We start from the raw sequence: 19,608 nt of genomic DNA on the forward strand, positions 1-19,608 counted from the left end.
GGAGTTCACCGAAGGGGGAAAGTCTGATTATATCAATGAAATCAATCAATCATTGGTTTTTAAAGGCTGATGACGACCTGGGGGCTCTGGAACGTGGATATGCAGAATGTTGGGTGCATCAAGCTTAATCGGTAAACATGCAATCCTGACACATAGTCAATAAAACCTTTTAGTACTAGAAAGACCTACATGAAGAACACCACTTAGTGTCGTCGGTATCTGAAATCAAACTGAGAAAGAAGAGATGGGATAACGTTAGATATATTTTTTTATTGACAAGCACATAAGTTAAGTACAACTCTGATCTGTGGATGATCTTGTAGAATGCAACAGGAAGGACAAAAAAGGAAGTCAACCTAAAGGACCACAAAACCCAAATCTGTTTTTTTTAGTTGTGAATGGCTGCTGGAGAGTTGATTTTTTTGCTTGATTCTTAGTATAGAATTATGTGCAGCAATATTTTTGCCTTCTTTGTCACAACATGACAAATAAGATAGAATCCTAGGGAGGATTTTTTATAAGAGCAATGTATTTCAGCTGTCAATAAATAAAATAAAATGGTGCCCAGCTTGGCACATGACCTAAAGTATATCCAAAGTCAAAATGTCCCCATTGGTGAGATTTTATTTCATTTCTTCTTCTCCAAACACATGCAAAAGTGAGAAGAAATGTTCAAATTTTAGACTTATCTCAATGTCTTTCCCATTGACTACGTTCACCAAGCCAGACAGAATGGGTGAATGTTCCAGAGACACGCATTGGAATAAAATATCTGATATAAAAAAGAAAACCTTTTTTCACTTTTAGGGGGCTTTATTAGACAATGACCTTTTCTAATAATGAGATGCATTTGGTTGGGTCTTCTAAACCAGTTTGGGCTGAGCATTGAGTAAGAAAAGTAGTGTAAGGTGTTCTGGTATAGTGCCAATGCAATTCAGGTAGGTTGTTTGTTTTTTGTCCAGCATGCATAGGCAAAATATTCTCTTAAAATGGACCTCCTGCCTTTCCTTCAGTCTTGCACAATTTTCCAGGCTCCTCCCTTGTACTGAAATAGCCTACTCTGATTTCACTTCTTCGGTGTGAGCTTCTCACAATGTGCTTTAGAAGCTGCAGAAAATCAAATACAGCCTGTCTCATTTCCTGGCTGTAGGATATCCATGGTCATCTAGCTATGTTCTTCCAAGGTTTCATTTGTCCCATCCTTCATTTGTTAGATTTCATTCTTTTTTCAATCACTGGGGCCCAGCATTGGTTATGGCCATTACCAAATGCACTATTTGTGAATGGCACTTTGAAGTGGCATGCTCTGTTCCTCCAGACTGACATCCACCAAAGCATCCATCAAGACAGTTTTGAAAATGGTATCAAGAGCCAACTGCATGCATTAGAGATGGGGGTCTTAAGAAGACAATTAGGTCAGGGTGCTGCAATCTGTTCAGAAATCCAGCACTCTCCCAGCAGTCATGATCTGCTTGTATTGCATTGAGACCTACAAATGACATTACTGGGTCTAAAAGAGAATATCTAAGTAAAACAGTTACTATTCTAATAAGAAGGAACCAGGAACAACAAACAAAAACTTTACACTTTAGCCTTCAAAACATGAGGCAGTCCCAGGTAATCACTTGTAAGCAGTCCCTGGCATCCTTTTCTATTGTAGCAGCAACCCCAGATATGAAAGTTTATTGAACACAGCATTCTCAAAAATGAAAGAAATAAAAAATCTATCTACATACACTGCAGGTCAGATTGCAGAAAGAGACCAGACTAGACACAGTCCCATGCTGCACTGTACCTAATATCCCTTCCCTGCTGCAAAGACTTAAAGCATTGACGTAGAACAATATTTTCAGGGAACAGCCGAGTGAACTGCCTCACAAGACAGGCTGATCAATGTGGTTTGAAGTCAGTGAAGCATATCTAATAAGCTCCCCAATGCGGAGAAAAAGAAAGCTCTGACTTGGAAATGTCATGTCTGCAGAGCCCTGGGTCTCAAGATTTACTTTAAACATTAGAAGAATGGTTGAAACTTTGGAGGTGATCTGTCTCACTTGAGAATTGTAACCCACAGTAAGCACTTCGATTTCTCACCACCGCGATGGCAATTGAAAAAGTAAATAAATATTACTTCATATAAATCTCTCAGAGCTGGGCTGCTTACAAAGACTAACAGAGATCTAATTATTTTTTCCCGAGAGCTTAATTACAAATGTTCAGGGAACGCGAATACAAAATGTATACTAGGCAGGATACAGAGTTTTGATTAAGCAGCCTGCGCCAGCCAGCAAATGACCCAGGCCCATATATCCGTAGGTGGTACTGCCGTTTATACCAGTATGTTCCCTTTGTTCATTCAGCTGAATTTATTAAAGTGGAACTGAACTTGGAAAGTAAATGTTTTGTTTCTGATCCGCAAAATCTAGAAGTAACAATTGTGCCAAAGCAGCACTCTACAAAATCTACAGAATGCACTTTCTGGTACGTGAAGGTGCCTTGATGTATATCTGTAGTGTGAGATCCAAGGAAATGGCTGCCTCTGACTACAAGTCTAAGAAAATTTGGAGTGAGATTCAGTAATGTCATGCCTATTGTTCTGCTTGCTGGAGGCTCTGACATGAGGAAGCAAAGCCTTGCCAAGATAGTCACCTCCATACAGGCGTACAGTGCAGAACTGGGCATAGTAGGTCAGAAGTTTGGAAATAGCTGCAGGGTAACCATAAGCAATATAAACCAATATTACAGTTACCGGCTCAGTTTCCAAAAGCAAAAAGTCAATTCCGGTCACGTGAGTCTTGTTTGGAGATTTGCACCACAGCCATGTGCAAGTCTAGTTCATTGCAGTATGGTTTGCTGTTCCCATAAGCAGTTTGCTGTGTACCTAGGAGCTGCCAACCATGCAGTTTCACACTGCTGGTGTGAAAGGGCCCTTAAAGTGATAAAACAGGGGAATGTGCATGCCTTTCATTGCTGTACCATTTTTTTAAACCTAAATATATAAAAAAAGGGTGTTAAATTAACATCTCACCCACATGAGGGAGTGCATTGTGTCCATTGGCTGACTACCAGACTGGCATTAGGAAAGTTTGCTGTAAAACACATCCAATATGTAGTAGGAATCACACATGTAAATTTAGCACACATGGTTGCCTTCATGTACATGAATGATAATAAAAAAATATTGTTAGAGAAAGGTTTTCAGACCATTGACACATTTTAATAACACAATTTACATCAATCTGATCACTTTCACATTATTCAATAAAAAATGCATTAAAAGATTTTACATTCCCTTTAAGGTCTAGGCCTGCCAACATGAATCAGGCAGACGTAGATACAGAATTATATAAGGATATGCAATGATAAAAGTCTGCATTAATTAAAAAAAACTATGTGCACATAGAAGAAATTTATTGATTTTTCTTTTTATAGGGTCAAGAGGTAGAATTTCATTTTAAGTTAATCTTTGATGATTTCATGCATGCTTTCCACATATAGAGAGTCTGAAATAAGATTCTACTTTTCATGCTTCCATTATGTGTTAGAGAATAAAGGGGTAGTCTGATTGGTAAAGGGAACTTGGAAAGATAATTTTGAAGCAGGTGGTGATCCATATCCTAAAATCTTACAGAAGCTTAGTTTGTGCAGGTATTGCCCGGTATAGAGTGAGACGCACAATGCTCCATCTTTATCTTCCCATAATGTCCTGCGTTTACCTGTCAAATACATTTCCAGTTTTTTCACATTACGAAGGCGTGGTCCATTGTTGTCAGAATAATCACCCAGGGAAATACCATACAGCCACCACTGGAGTGCATGTAGACAAGTAATGGCTGGAAAAAAAGCTTCAGAAGATCAACAGCCCCAATGGATAATACAAGTTTAAAAAATGTCGACCTACAAAACTAATGTGTCCTGTAGAGATGTGAGCTTATAGTGTGGGATGCAATCAAAGCAAATGATTTAGGCTATGAGCCTGACTATGATAGGAGAACCTGGGTGATCTGCCAAACCTGGAATGGATTTAGCTGGAAATGGTTTTCAATTCTGGACCATATCAATTCCAGATTTGCTGAAATACCCAGATTCTCCGGTGATTGTCTAGCTTCTCCAGTCTTGGAGAGCTTAAATAAATCAGGTCCTATGTGTAAACTGAGGCTGGGGTATGGTTACCGCTTTCTAACAACTCATAACTGCTTCCATAGATGGGATGTAGCGTCTCACCCATGGCCACCCAATGAAATTGAATGAGTGGCAAAGCAGTTTAGTACTGCAAACACGGGCCCTTTAAGAACCAGTGCAATGGTGTAGATTGCTGAGCAGTTGGCAAAGTGCCAGCCCCCAGGGGGACAGAGGGGAATGCCTGTTCCCACCACCAGTTTAAAAGGAGCTTTAGGTACAGGACCCCTATGTATATCCCCCATTCCTCTCTGTGTACAATGTGCAGCCAATCAGCATGAAAATATTCACACAGCAATTATTGGATTGAAATATATTAATTGTTTTTCAATGTTAGGCAAACACAGTGTGTTTAGGGATTCCATCCATTCCTCATTCTAAATCAATCTTCTTCTTTAATGACCTACTAGGAAATCATTCTAATATTTCGGGTGTATTTCGAGGGAGTATTTGATATCCAGAATAGTGGTGATAGGGTTTAAATTTATAGCTATTGCCAGAAGGGGAAGGAATACATTTTCAGCAAGTAGAAAAAAAAAGGCAGCTGCCTTCACGCAAACACTAAAATCGACCATAAATCAACCTTTTAATAACACAGATTCTTCCTCACAGCCAACATTGTGACAAACGTCCTGAAAAGAATCCATCATGTGCCTGTTGTATGTGTCTTATCTGAACCATTCTGAAGTCAATGGCATTTTTTATTATTATACTGTAAGTTGTGATGTGGATTTTCGATTTTTATTCTCAGCCTGCTTAGGAATCTTAATGAGCACCTGTCACCTGTAGATAAAAAGGAGAGATGGGGGTACAGATGATTGGATGTCTAATTGTTACAATGCATAGGCACCTTATCATGGGGGGCGGCTATGAGGATGGTTTGGGCTCCTTAGCACATATCATTGCCAATGAAGTGGGCCACCAATGGTCATTGCAGTCATGGCCAGCTTCCTTTTCACTAGGATTCTCTTTGGTTCATCTCCTAGAAACATCTCCAAACTTGCCTATGGACATTTCCTGCATACTAAGTGCTCATTTATAAATGAAAATAGTTTTACATCAAAGAGAGTTCCAGGAAAGCGGGAATTTCAAGGGCTTACTTAAATATAAAATCACATAGGAACATTTTATTTTAACAAATTATTTCAAGAAATTAAATCATTACACAATTATTAAAACAAAGTTGGCATCAGATATTACCGAGGTTGATAGAACTCATAGTGTTACATAAACTAAATGTGATTTGAAACATCAAAATCACCCCTCATGAGGTGGGGGTATAACAGATGAATTACACAATGGAGGGGGAGTTAAAATAAAAAGTTCTTATATTTGAGTAAGCCCTTGAAATTTTTGCTTCGCTGGAAATTTTTTCATTTATGATTATTTTTAGGGGATGAGGCCTAAATTTTGATGAGATGATTGCTAAATGCTTTGGCTTTTCCAATGATGTACATAAGTGTTTATTCATGCCAATTATTCAGTTGAAAGAAAACCCATAATGTCAAGCATTCACTCAAACATAGGGAGAAAAAAGAGCCTCATCCCAAAAATACCATACAAAAAGCAAACAAACAAAAAAGAAATTCAAGAAAAGCGGGATTTTGAAAGACTTGTATTGGTAAAATCACAGCAAAACATTTTATTCCATATATAAATATAACAATACAATATAAAATATTCCAATCACTATATAATATAATGATCTTAGTGTTGTAATAGATAGATTTGATGGACATAACACCGTACCATAGGTTGGCCTCTATAAGTTAATTTGCCTTTTGGAGAGGGAGTTAATTCATTTGACGCATTTCGCAGCACATTGGCTGCTTCTTCAGGAATAGACAACAGAGATCACGCCTAAACAAAATGAACCAGTGATAATCTGCTAATGAATACAGCATGAAGAATTCATATTTAAAAAATACTCACGTAAATTACGTCTACAAGGTTGGAAAGTACACAAACCACTAAATGAAGTGAACTTTCACCTCCGAAAAACCCTAAAAAAGGTTTTTGGTGTCATGTAGTTGGCTGGATCTTTGCAGTTAGCCACAGTTTAAGGAACCCCTGGAAACTTCTGGAGGAACCCTGAGTATGGCTGCTATTGAGCGTCACATCATTGACAGATACTGGTCTACTGGGCTGTTTTCATCTCATTAAAAATGGCGGCACCAAGGAGCAGACTTGGGGCTTTGGATGTCTACACAAAAGATTTTTTTTTTAGGTACATAACATGCCTAAAACAGGACAATTACACATATAATACCAAAGCTTGATGTTTGCTATACTAATGCTAGGAAAATTAAAATAATGGTTATTGAAAATTTTTTTTTTCTTTAAGAAACTGTATTTGCTAATGAAATCCATGTGCTAGGATCTCTGCTGCACCGTGCCCTATGAGCACGCAGGTCAATGGATAGCACAGAAACTGTAATCTGTACAATGGACAGATCACACATGCCATGGTACAACCAATCAGTGGTCTACATTAGGGTGACTATGCAGCTTCTGAAGGGGCAAAAACAAGGTTGCCATCGTCCCCCTAAGGCTGCAAGTCCATTAGTGGAAAAATCAGCAGGAATCAATAAACAGATCCAAAAAGAAATGAAATCTCAATCAACCAAGAGTAAACTTCCACATTCTTTTTTATGACAGTGGAGTGGGTTACAAACACTTTAAGCATCCGGTTTCTCTATATTTCCTAAATTAAGGACCTCTAAATGCAATAATGGTCATCAGTGGTGAACATAGACAACAGCTGGACCCTGTGCAAAATTGGTGTGCCACTTTGCCGTCCAGGCCTATGCCCCACCTTTATGCCCTGCCTAGCCTAACATGCCAACTTCAATTAAATGATTTCAGGAGCAAGGTCAATTAGCTAGAACATGGCACCTGGCTGAGGGAAGAACCTGTTGGCTGAAGATTTCATGGTGTTCTCATGCATCTGACCATGCTGCACCCCCATATGTTTGCCCTGATAGTCAGGCAATCCATGGGCCATGTGGTCAGTTGCACAGTTGTGCCATGTAATGTAGGCCAGAAGCAGTTCTTAGGCTACATAAACACTCAGATGGTTCTCGTCTGTTTACCGATTTCAAAACTAGTATCGGACGAGTATCTGAGATGTGTATAGCACTCGTCCGACGTTGTTCATGGATCCATCCTGGCGTATCCATGAACCACGAACGACTGTAGTACAAGTTAAGGTGAGAGAGTGCAGCGAGTGCCTCTAGCTCATTCTCCCCCTTCCCCTCTCTATAGAGCAGAGTGGCGCTGTATGTACAGCACTCGTTCGTGCGTCTTTCAGTCTTTTGTCATTGGAAAGGATCATGAAAGACCCTTTCCAACGATAAAAGTCTAATGTGTGTACGCATGCTTAGAGTCATCCACAGCTTTTATGTGCGGCTGAGAGCAGTTGCAGTTCATCCTCCAGAGGAGGTACAGGAACAACATGGTCAGAAGCAACAAGTGCTTCGAGGAACTGTGCCGCAACTCCAACACGAGTGGAGATGGGTGCAAACGTTTGGATAAAGTGGTTTTCAGCTGTTCCTATACAGTTGAATGGGAAGGGTTGGGAGAGCAGTTGAGCATGCAGGACAATGCTGCAGTTTGAAAGATCCCAGCAAGCTAGTAAAAAACAAATTCAGAAACAAATGCTAGCTGCATAAAAAATACTTTTAGTGGTTACTAAAGGAACTTACAACTGATTTAAAAGATGATCATTTATTAACTGACTGCAGTTCATCCTCAATGTTCTAAACACACAAGCTGGAGTCTGAAATATTCAATAAACCACATGACGGATGAATTAAAAATGTAGCATGTTGTTAGGGATGTAAGTAGATGGGATCGTTTGATCCCTGTGGAATCCCTGAATGTATGAAATGTCACCGCCAGCCGACCTTTCCCACGAAGGCATTAAATATTCTGGGAGTCGGTGCGATAACTTAACATCAATCAGAGGAACAGCCTGTACTTTTGTTGGGAAACATTTTCCTTTACAGCAGATTACATTATCTGCTTTGCTTGCCTTTTATATTTTGTGCACACATAGCAGATGGTAATTCCTTTAAGAAACGTTTTCTGGGAGAAGAGCAATATAAGCTTATTGTGTGTCTTCACTGCGAGCAGCTTCTTATCATGTAAAAGGAGTTTGTGCAAAGGCTGTTGTGACTTTATTTTTTGAACTTTTTGAATTAAAAATTGCAAACAGGTTTTGTAATAAAAAAAGCAATTTATACCTAAGATGATCCAGGTGGGTTTATATAGGAAACTGAATAGTTAATCCTAATGTATTATACAAACAGTACTTATGAACAAAGCAAATTCACTCATTAATTTTTAAATGTTACTTATTTTATCTTGAATTGGATAAAAGAAAAAAAAAAGAAAAATCAGCTTTTGCTGCAACTTCAGATCTAAGCTGTTATTTGCATTACTTATTTTTCACCACAAGAGGTCATCAGTTTTCTGAGCTGAATGACAGCAAGAATTATTCATACTTCTCCTCCAGCCTAGGCTGTCATGGATCCACCCAGCCTGAAACTGCACAATAAAGGAGCAGGACACACAGTGATAAGATTTTTTACATCACTCTGCCTTATCTTTCTTTTAGCATGATCCTTGTTAGCACATGAGCATCCAGATGGTTTTGCTTCTTTTTTTTCCACTCTAAACCCTACAATACAGGTACTGCAAACACTGATACCAAGTAAAATCCACACACTTGAACTGCTTGAAAAAAAAATGATGCATTAAAAAATATGGAGTTGCAATAATAATGCCTAGAGTCTAGCTTTAAAGAGACATTGTCACTTTGACTATACAGGGCAAACGTTTTAATATTTATACCCCTTAACCCAATTATAGGAACCTCCTTTTTCTCCCCCTCCTATCGGTTAGAGCCACTGGAAAATACACATTGCTGCCAGGTATGAAAAGACTGAAACAATCCCGCCTAACACTATGGAGTGCTTAGGCCTTGTGGCTAACTCTTCGATCAAACGCTGTCCTGTGAAAAGGAGGACAATGTCATGAACCCAATGAAATCTCCAACAACATGCAAAACAGAGCTTGTACAAGGCTTGGACTGCAAAACAATGGAGTAGCAGTGAAGCACGTGGGTGTCAAGCAAGTCAAGGGGTGACAAGAATAAACATGTCTGTGCAATTAGTGCCAGCATAACCTCTGCAGACTCTATCAGATCCCCATGTGACAAATCATTCTTACCTTATCACAAAAGTGATTCAACAAAGACATGGAAGGATGGAAGAATCAAGTGAGCAAAGCATTTCTATGACTAAACTAAAACTTTAAACTTATACCTTGGATGAATATAAAAGTGTATTATTAATTTTGAAGATACCTTTATGATTCCAGTGCCACATCCACAAATAAATTTATACTTTTTTATTTCACCTTTCAAAATTGGATTTTTCAGACACCATATATCACTTAGATAAACTGCTTACATCAAAAAAAACTTTTTCTAAGAACATTGTTTATTTTTCATAAAAAAAGTTTGTTGAGTATACAGTTTTTCATTTACATTGTAATAAAGCTGTTAAAACATTTGTCTCATTATTATTTCTCGACACCTTTCTCAACATACATTGCTTCCTCAGGAGGCATGGGACTTTCACAGAACAAAGCACTTTCAATTCTCTCTCAAATTGGTATCCATCCGGGCAATCTATCCATGTGTGCCGACCTTCTGAAAAAAGGTCCTATCCCACACAAGTGAACTCAGCAGATCACCATTTAAATGATCTATCTTGATGCTTGGTGAAGAAGAGTAAAATTCACATGTATTCTAAGTTTGTTATTTTCTGTAGTATATATCTGAAATCCCCAACTCCCTTCTTGAAGTTTGAGATCTTTTTTCTGTCTAACACTTGTGCTTTCTGGAAAGATCTCACACTTCGAGAAGGGAGTTGGAGATTTTCGATATATATTACAGGAAACAACAAACCTAATATCCTTGTAAAATATACGTTATAAGTTAATTCATACACCAATAAAAGTATTATTTTGTAAAATTGAAAGACTCAAATTTGACCTGAATCAGCTTTTTGCAGTCTTCTGTACAGAAAAGCTCAGGCAGGGAGAGGAAGAAGCAGTACAAGGAGCCATTCAGGTGTGCTGCAGTGCACATGTGCAGAATTAGGAGACGGATAGGCCAATCAGTATGCTGCTACTCCTTTCAATGCCAATGTGACGAAGAGGGAAGACCCACCAGAAGCAGAAAAAAAGAATCTCTTGCACTGGCAGGTAAACAAACTATATAAATGTTATCTCTGTATTTAGCGGGGCTCAGCTTTAACACGTGGAAGAATCAAAGATTCACTAAGCTATAGCACTGACTACTAACTTTCCTTTTCACATCACCATATTTATGATTACATTACAGAAGAGCCTTAGCTTCTTGAACTTCTCACCCTATTGCAAAGAGCAAACCCAACAGCCCCATGAAGGAAACCTATTTAAATTAATTTTTATGCTAACGCAAACTGTATTTACCAAATTGCTACCGGTAGGCACATTACAACACAAAGCTACAGAGAAATAAAATTCCTTTTTGGATTTCATTGATAGCACTGTGCTGCAAGCGGCGAAGGCAGACTACCTCTGAGAAGAAGGCAGCCCATCTGGCTACCTAGGAAATGATTTCCCATCCCCGTATCAAATGACAGACAATGGAATTGCTCACCCATAAAATATGATTGATGCCAAGCTTGCTGCACACCTAAAATGAGAGGTAATTCGGAAGCTGCTTTCTTCTTTAATAAAAATATAATCGGAGCCCTCTGTTATCATTTTCGGGTTGTTATTGGGCCTCACTTAGCAGATTAAAAGAATCAGCATAGAAATTTATGGCGGCTCTTGTTGCAGGTGAAAAGTGCATGCTAATAGAAGCTGTTCGGGATGGAGGAGAAAAAAGGCTCCCACGGTTCTGGAACTCGGTGTGACTAAATAGAAGAGGGAGATTTATTAGCAGTTAGCAAACAGTGGATGTGACTAGAACACTTTCTAACAGCTGCTGTCATGCATCATTTTTATGGCGCTACAATTTCTGCATTTGACAGCCACAAGTAAATATTTTGGTTGGCATCTGTAGAATGGATTTGGTAATGGGCACCATCTATAAATGACTGTTCACCTTTTTTTTGGGCTACACTTTTCTAAAGCTAAAACTACTTTTATTTCCCCTGCTTTTCATTACATCTTTGGATGTACGGAGCTAAAAGTGTTGCTTGGGTTTAGAAGATTTTTTTCACTCCACTTGAATGAAAAAACAGTGGAAAAGATTTTCTGTCAGTGTTTGCACGGACAAAACATGGAAATCTTTGCATTGCATGCACATTTCTCCATGTATTGTCTCTTGAAAAAAAACTTACCCCTCTAAAAAATGTAGTGTGCTCCTAACTTGAGCATTGAGCTGATATCTCTGCTTTTGCTGAACTGAAATCCCAATGGGGGTGATTTACTAAAGGGATATAGGCTGTTCACTTACCACCTTGCAAGGGATAATTCACTTAGCTTATTGAATGTGAGGAGTTCACTATGCAAAGATTACCCAATCACAGAGTATTTATGTACCAGCATCTAGCGTGCCATGACATGAAAGATTCACTTCATCAGCAGAGGTCGTGTGGCTCAGTGGGTAAGGGCACAGAAGAGAGCATGCTGCATTTATATATTTTATAACCCCAAGTCATTCTTGATGTGAATAAATAAATAGCCTGGCACAACATTAGAAGATGTAGCACTTTCTAGAGAAATGGTTCACCAGACTGGTACTTTTTTGCCAAGAAGACTAAAACCAACATGACAATATATACTAAAAGATGGTTAACTGTTTAAATACCTTGCAGCCTTAATGGGGTTATATAGTCTTTTCACTTGAATGTGTGAATTATCCCCCTTGCTTAGTAAATGAGATGAGGCTCTGCTAACTTTAATCGTCCAATCATGTGCGGGGAAAATCCTGTTTTCTGAGATTTGCATGTGATTGGCTATTCTTTGGAAAGTGAACTATCACTACATTTACTAAGTGAATAATCTCTAACAAGAGGATAGTTCACATTGGTGAATAAACAGCCTGTATTTCATTAGTAATTAGCCCCCATATATATGTGAGCTTCAAATCTGTAGGCTGGATTATGATTCTCTCTTACACTGAGACTACATAACAAACACATTCTCAGGTTTTATAAACCACACAAGTGCACAGGAATTAGCTCAAAGGTTAAAAATCCCGAGAACAGTTATCTACAAACTCTTATCTGAGCCCCCTTTGTGTAGTGAACTGGGACTGTCCATGGTGCTGAAACCAAGCAATACTCTAACTGCACTATATGATTAGAGATGTGTTTATTATATTCATTTGATTTAACAGTTTTTACCATAGTGCTGACATATTTTGGAGGATTTCCAGAGTATATATTTTTTTGTGCTAGACTTGGGTAAAAAAAGAGAAATGTTTAAAGTAGACCTTCAAATTAAGCCAATGAAGGAGAGATGCTGGGTATTAATTCATGAGGACATAGCCACTCTCGATCCTTTATCCCAATGCATTGAAACAAACATCACATATAGAAAGTTAAGCAGCATGGAAGAGCTTGCTTGGTTATTCAAGGCAATGGCAGGACGTTTTCAGCACATGGCTCTACAGGAACCAATTTGACACCTTTTCGGTTTGCTGATCCCACCAGGGCTTGAACTGTTTTGAAGTGGTACTTCTGATGCCTCAAGGTGTTCCAAAACTTGGATAGATGTCAGGGTTTCTCCCAGGCCCTTTGCCTTGACCTTGACCTTTTGTCTATTGGCCAAGCTGGTCACAGAACTTTAGTTCTGCTGCTTTTAGTACTTTCTTATTACGATTGTCCATTATTGGTCAGTGTAAGCTTGTCTACAAAGATGTGTATTATTTGGTCATAGGTTCATTGTTTCATTTCTGATTTGGAGTGATACAAATAAACCAATTTACTTATTTACTTTGTTGGTAAGGTGTTTTTGTTTAGCTTTTTATAAAATTTCCTATAAATCAAGAAAGTTAAAAAATAAAAGGCAGCAAAGAACCCTATATTGTATTTTATGTAAATAGACCTTACTCAGAGGGGTTGAATTTCAAAAGGAGTAGAGACTCTTTACGTCTCAATGTGAAAATCTGTTCACTTCTATGAACCAATCATTTGATAACATTTTTATTTTTTCCTTTGCCTTAGATTTGGAACCTAAAATGAGCTTTGGACAACATTTACTTCGCAAAGGGACTCCATTTAGCAAATCAACCACATGGTGTCTTTAGAAGAATTTATACGGAAATATTTTGGGGGATTTCTTTTTTTTTCTCTAGGAATGACTTAACTCAAAAAGATAAATGTGAAAATCTGAGTGTGGGAAGCTCATTGTAAATAATTAGGGTTTTGTGGCTGAGAGTAAACCAGAACAGCACTTTTCTTGCATTACTTGCATATACTGGAAGCGATACCTATTTTTCTTAAAGAAAAATTAATTTCCAGACATTGGGGAATATGAACGAGCCTGAAGATTGGGTTATGGAGTCCCTGGCTTTTTTAGAGATCACATAGAGTTTGTAATTGTATGATGTTTCCCAAATGTCTGTAATATAGGACCTTATGGCTAGGACTACATAACCAGTACTGGTTACACAACCAATCACCATTATATGTAAATAATAATGCATATTATGAAGTCCAGAGACATTCTTGTTTTACTAATGGTTTACAATTGTGGAGTATTTTTGATTTTTAGATGGACAAAGAAGAGTGGCGTGTAATTTTTTTCCTCTTTATTTTATGTTGTTTTGCTTTAAACTTTTCCACATCAAATAAGTCAGCATAAATTATTCTGAAATGTCTCCAAAATAAATACTATCAGAACCCTAATGCAATTTTAGCAAATGTTTCTTGAGGCTTGACCTCAGTCGATCTCACTTTTATTTCAAAACATGTCAAATGCAAGAAATTGTTCTGCTATAATCATGTGATTAAATGAGACCATTTGCATTTTACTTCTACATTTACAGTCTAGGAAACTTAAAAAAGCCTTATTGTTACTTTAGCTTCAACTCGTATTAGAATGTGGTCTGGTTTTAAAGGTGGGTGAGCACTGTAATTTGGGCAGCGTCCACCATGAAGGTGAACTAGGTAGATCTCCAGTACACCACTGTTCATAGTGTAGTAGACAAGACGACAACTTGAATATTGCTGTTCATAATTTGGGGGATCTATGACTTATAACAACTGCTCTTAACATTTTTAAAAATGGGAAACCCTTAAAATAATTTTAAGGGCTCAGGGAACCCTTACTATAATTATGATAAATAACTCGAGGCACACTAGCCTGGTGTTCAATGGGAAGAATGCCTCTTACATTGTTGGCCATGCTGCCACCCTTACAGATACCTGGATAGATTGTTGGTGTCAGTGGTATCAACCTGGGTGCCACAAATTACTTATTGATCAAAAGACCCCTAACAACCACTGGAGGGTCCCTAGGGTTTCAAAAACCCTGTTTGAGAAAAACTGGCTTAGCATGTTCACAATGATCAAACAGGGAGGCATCTATGAAACCATTTACAATAAAACATCAGTCCAGGGTATAAAAGATCCTGAGACTTATTCATACCTATTCAATGTGCATTCGGTAATGGGCATCTATACCATGCATTCAAAAAGCAGGGGATACATGGAAGTGAATGGAAACACAATACTGGAATTTTCCACCCAGCAATATTTATTCCTATGGACATCTAGAGCATACATTACAATACAACTGAAAAAATGGCGCATGAAGTATTTATCACACAGCAAGACAGAACAGTAAAGATGATTCCAGACAGACAATTCTGTTTGAACTGCACCAGGGTCATTCTGCAGAAAGAATCATGCAGAACACCAGAAGGAAATACAGATTTGTGGAATGATGAATGTGATGATTGTAGGCCTAACAATACCTTACAACCTCTTTTTTTAATAATTATATTCTTTTGTACATATGTCAGATCAGCAGGAAAGGAGGGAGGTGGGGTGCTACTGTTTAGAACCAGTACTCTGCATGGTGCTACATATACACTCTTTTTACTATGGGCCAATAACCCCTTTCCTAGAGACTTGCAAGTACATGATTTTCATCATAGTCTATGGAGAACGTCCATGCATGTCCAGTACTGTGAGCCTGATTTATGAAAACTTTCCAAGACTGGAGAGAATACACTTTCATCAGTGAAGCTGGGTGGTCCTGCAAATCTGGAATGGATCTCATCCAGGATTCTAAACATTTGCTAGCAAATAGTAAATTACTTTGAAGAAATTCATTCCAGGATTGTTGGATCACCCAGCTTCACTGGTGAAAGTGTATTCTCTCCAGCCTTGGAGAGTTTTCATAAATCTGTTTGAAGAGGGCATAGGCATTACCTAACATTGACTGTGGCTTTTGTATTGGGTGTCTGCTGATATGAGTTATGGACAATAAGGGGGAAAGGTGGGCTGTCAAGTAGTTTAAAAAAATGCTACTTGTTCAATGATCTCTAAAATGTGATATACAGGGACTGTAAGAATGACATTTAAATAGAAGCATTTACATAACAATTGGATCCTGCTCAAGCTTCTGTATCTTATCTGTAATTACAAATATATTATTTTAGACCATTATTTTTATTTTTCAAATCATTTAGTATCTGAATTTCTAAAATGTTCTTTTGTTATGCAGATATGATTAGCACTCACATAAATGCACAGCAAATGTATTACTGTCAAAAACTGTGAAAAGCATGAATTCCTCAGCCAATGGATTTTTGTTCTAGAAGCTATGATGTCAATAGCTCTTGGTCAAATCCCTTTTTTCATCTTCTAACATGAAACAGATAGGAACTTAGCAACAGTATTTCTTGCTTGTATTGTATTTTTAGGTCAAACTGTTACACATTAATGAGCTGAGAGACCCAATATCTAGGAAATCCTTTGTGGCGGAGGTATAGGCATGTCTGAGTTCTCATACTCTATAGAGCTAGAACTGTCCATGGTGCTGAAGGCCAAGAATACTGTATCTGTAGAAAATAACTTATTATGTGTTATTATTAGTAGTAGACTGTATTTATATAGCGCCAACATATTACACAGCACTGTACATTAAATAGGGGTTGCAAATGACAGAAGAACACAGACAGTGACACAGGAGGAGGAGAGGACCCTGCCTGGAAGAGCTTACAATCTAAGAGGTGGGGAAAGTATCACACAATAGGAGGGGGCATATGTAGTGGTGGGAAGTAGTGAGGGTTTAGGAGACAGAAGAAGACGGGTAGGTGAGGTTGAAAACATGGGTTTTGAGGGCTCTTTTAAATAAGCAGAAAGTAGGAGCAAGCCGAATAGGACGAGGAAGACCATTCCAGAGAGTTGGGGCAGCTCTAGAAAAGTCATTAGTAGGTCATTGGAAGAGAAAAAGAGCAGCTAAGGGGGTATTTATGTATCAGGTCAGAAAGATAAGTGGGACAAGAATTGTGGAGGCATTTGAAGGCAAAGGAGGAGCTTGAATTTGTTTCTGAGTTGAGATAAAAGCCTGTGTAGAGAACTCCAATGAAAAGCAGCAGAAGAAGCGTGGTGGAAAGGATGGATAAGTCTGGATTCAGCATTCATAATAGATTGAAGAGAAGAGTGTCGGGTTAATGGAATACTTTCTTAATGCATTCCTTATACTGACTCTAACAATGCTGATGCACTTTGATATTCTAGAACATTTCTAGATGTTTTAGCATTTATTCCCCAAGCCTCATCATGGAGCTTATCTGTGCTAGATCAATCACAAGATTCCAAATATAACACATGCATTTTTGTAAAGACATTACTGTAAACTCAATTTCCTCAAACCCAAGATCTGTACATATCAATCTTTCCCCTCCTTTATATGATCCTAAGCTTCCCCTCTGTCCTAAGATTAATGTGAGGCCATTCTTTCTCCACCTGCAGAAAGATGGAAGATGTCAGCGGTTTGGAACTGGGAGGAGATGTTGCTTGATATTGACTCGAGAATCGAAGTCCCAATGTTTAGCTTGGGTGTTACATGGATGCAAAAATGGAAGCGGAACTCTAGGCAAGATTTATCCCCCCCCCCCCCCAACACACAAACATTCATACACACTACATGGGTTAAATGCTCATTTTATCTAGGAGGATTAGGATAACCATAATACTTATCTTATTCAACCCCCCTCCCCCAGCTAGTGCTCCTATATCTCACCAATGCTCTGGAGATTCATATACTCGGCATGCTCATGTACAATGCATGACTGCTAATCCTGCATTGTTTGTCATGACATTGGAGAGCTGCGACTGGTCAACCAGCAAAAATTAATGGCTTTGGAGAATCATTTATACAGAGGGAGGGAACCCTGTAGGTGCACAGTATAATGAAACATATAATGTAGGTGCACAGTATAATGAAACATAATCCACCCTATTTCTTATCTCCTAGATAAGTGTTCACTAGATACCAGTTATCAGCTTTAATTTGAAGAAAAATGTTGCCTAAATATTTATCTATTTTCCAGTTCAATCAAGCATTCTTTTTAATTGTTTCATCAAACAATTCTTTATTTCAAGGTCCAAGCTGCCAACTGATTCAACTGATTCATATTGAGTGTAGCATCAAAAGAACCACAATTGGTCAAGCTGGAAAATTCCAGTGTATGATACACATCTGAAACCCCACAACTGATTTTTGTTCCAATGAATTTTGGTGCATGCAAATAAACATATATTTTTCAAAAAATAAGTTGACCAGGTGACTAATTTGCATTTCAATTGATTATAAAGAATTAACAAAGAAAAAAATATTTGGTTGTGTATGGATTGTACTATATAATAATTCAGTGGGCCTGGGCCTCTGCAACTGGAGCAAATAGACTATCATGGTAGAACCTGGGTGATCTGGCAAACCCAGAAAGGATTTCTTAGTGCTCTGTTTGTAAAACAGGGAATCGGACATTCCATCAAACATTCCCTGATAGGAATCAATTACTGACATTGAAAACATGGACCTGGATGATTCCCACAAGGAAACATTTAATGGAATGTCTGCTTTATCAATAGTACACCCTAAAAATAATTTGCTATTAGTTGGCATATGTATTCAATCATTGGCCAGATTCATTCCAGGTGTGCTGTGTTACCCAGGTTCTTCCATGACAGTCTATCTTCTCCAGTCTAGAAGAGGTTTAATAAATCAGGCTTAATAAACATGATGGTTTTGTACTTATCTGTCAACATTTCTATCAGACAATACATTCCAATTCAAAATCAATCAAAAAAAGTAGATTCATTTGTGAAAAGCTCAACGCAAGTATTTAAAAGTGCTCATCTCTATTATTATCATTGAAGTATTTTAGGCCACGTCAGGTTTTTTTTTAAATATATTGGGCCTTAATTAATAAAGCTCTCCAAGACTGGAGAAGGTAGTTTATAATGGGAGAACATTGTCGATCCAGCAAACCTGGGATGGATTTTTTAAAAAAACCTGTTATTGGATGGCAAATGTTTTCAATCCTGGTTCAGATCCACTCCGGGTTTGCTGTATTCCCCAGGTTCACCCATATTATTCTATCCTCTCCAGCCTTGAAGAGCTTCGATAAATCAGGCCCAATGAGTCTTCTCCATGTCTTTGAGGTAAGATTGCACAGAAAGGGTCATTCTTCTGAAATGCCATTATATCATGTGGTCATTTTATAAGGAAAGAGTACTTATGGAAGCTCTACTATAGGGGAAACAGGTCCCGCAAGGCAGAGCCTGATTCCTGAACTATGGAAGAGTTCTATTTACTAAAGCCTAATCTTGCATGAGCTCCGATGTTTGCTTTCTGCTGCTACACTGCACAGGATGATACATTTAATCAATCCACTCATCCTGCATTTTCACAACTCATTTGATGTGGCTTAGTCAGCCGTGTAACATGTTAACCGTCCTCTTGGCTCGGTGGCGGCGGCAGCGAGATCAGTTGAGTTTGTTGAAGTGGATGCACTCTCTCTTTAATTCATGGTCCCAATCCACCTTCCCGCCGCACTGGATGTCACTTCTAGCAGAAGGTTTAAGATGGAAGGAACAGGCAGGCGGGGACGGTGTGATTTGCAGCTGTAATCTTCCCCGAGATTACAGGAATGTGCGGCCAAATTAAATCACGTTGCTCCATTCTCCAGCTCAGCAAGTTCCGAGCTGCGACATATTTTCTCAAGTGTTGGGAAAGGTGAGACAAGCTTTCCTGTCTGTTGCTAAATTCCCTGTCTGATACTAACGACTGTAAACGCAGCACAGGAAAATGATATCGCTCAGAAAAAAAAAAAAAGAAATAGAAACGAGCTGGATGGAGGACTTTGTTGTATTTGGAGATGCGTTGCAGACTTTTCGTCTTTACATC

General features: G+C 38.4%; 1 protein-coding gene across 2 annotated transcripts in view; it reads right to left on the bottom strand.

Moving 5' to 3' along the window:
* Positions 1-19,608, bottom strand: part of NEGR1 (neuronal growth regulator 1) — a 343,626-nt gene that overhangs the window by 108,077 nt on the left and 215,941 nt on the right. The gene's annotated exons all lie outside the window — the stretch shown is intronic.

This window comes from Pyxicephalus adspersus, chromosome 8 (assembly GCF_032062135.1).
Source record: "Pyxicephalus adspersus chromosome 8, UCB_Pads_2.0, whole genome shotgun sequence".
Classification (NCBI taxonomy): Eukaryota; Metazoa; Chordata; class Amphibia; order Anura; family Pyxicephalidae; genus Pyxicephalus; species Pyxicephalus adspersus.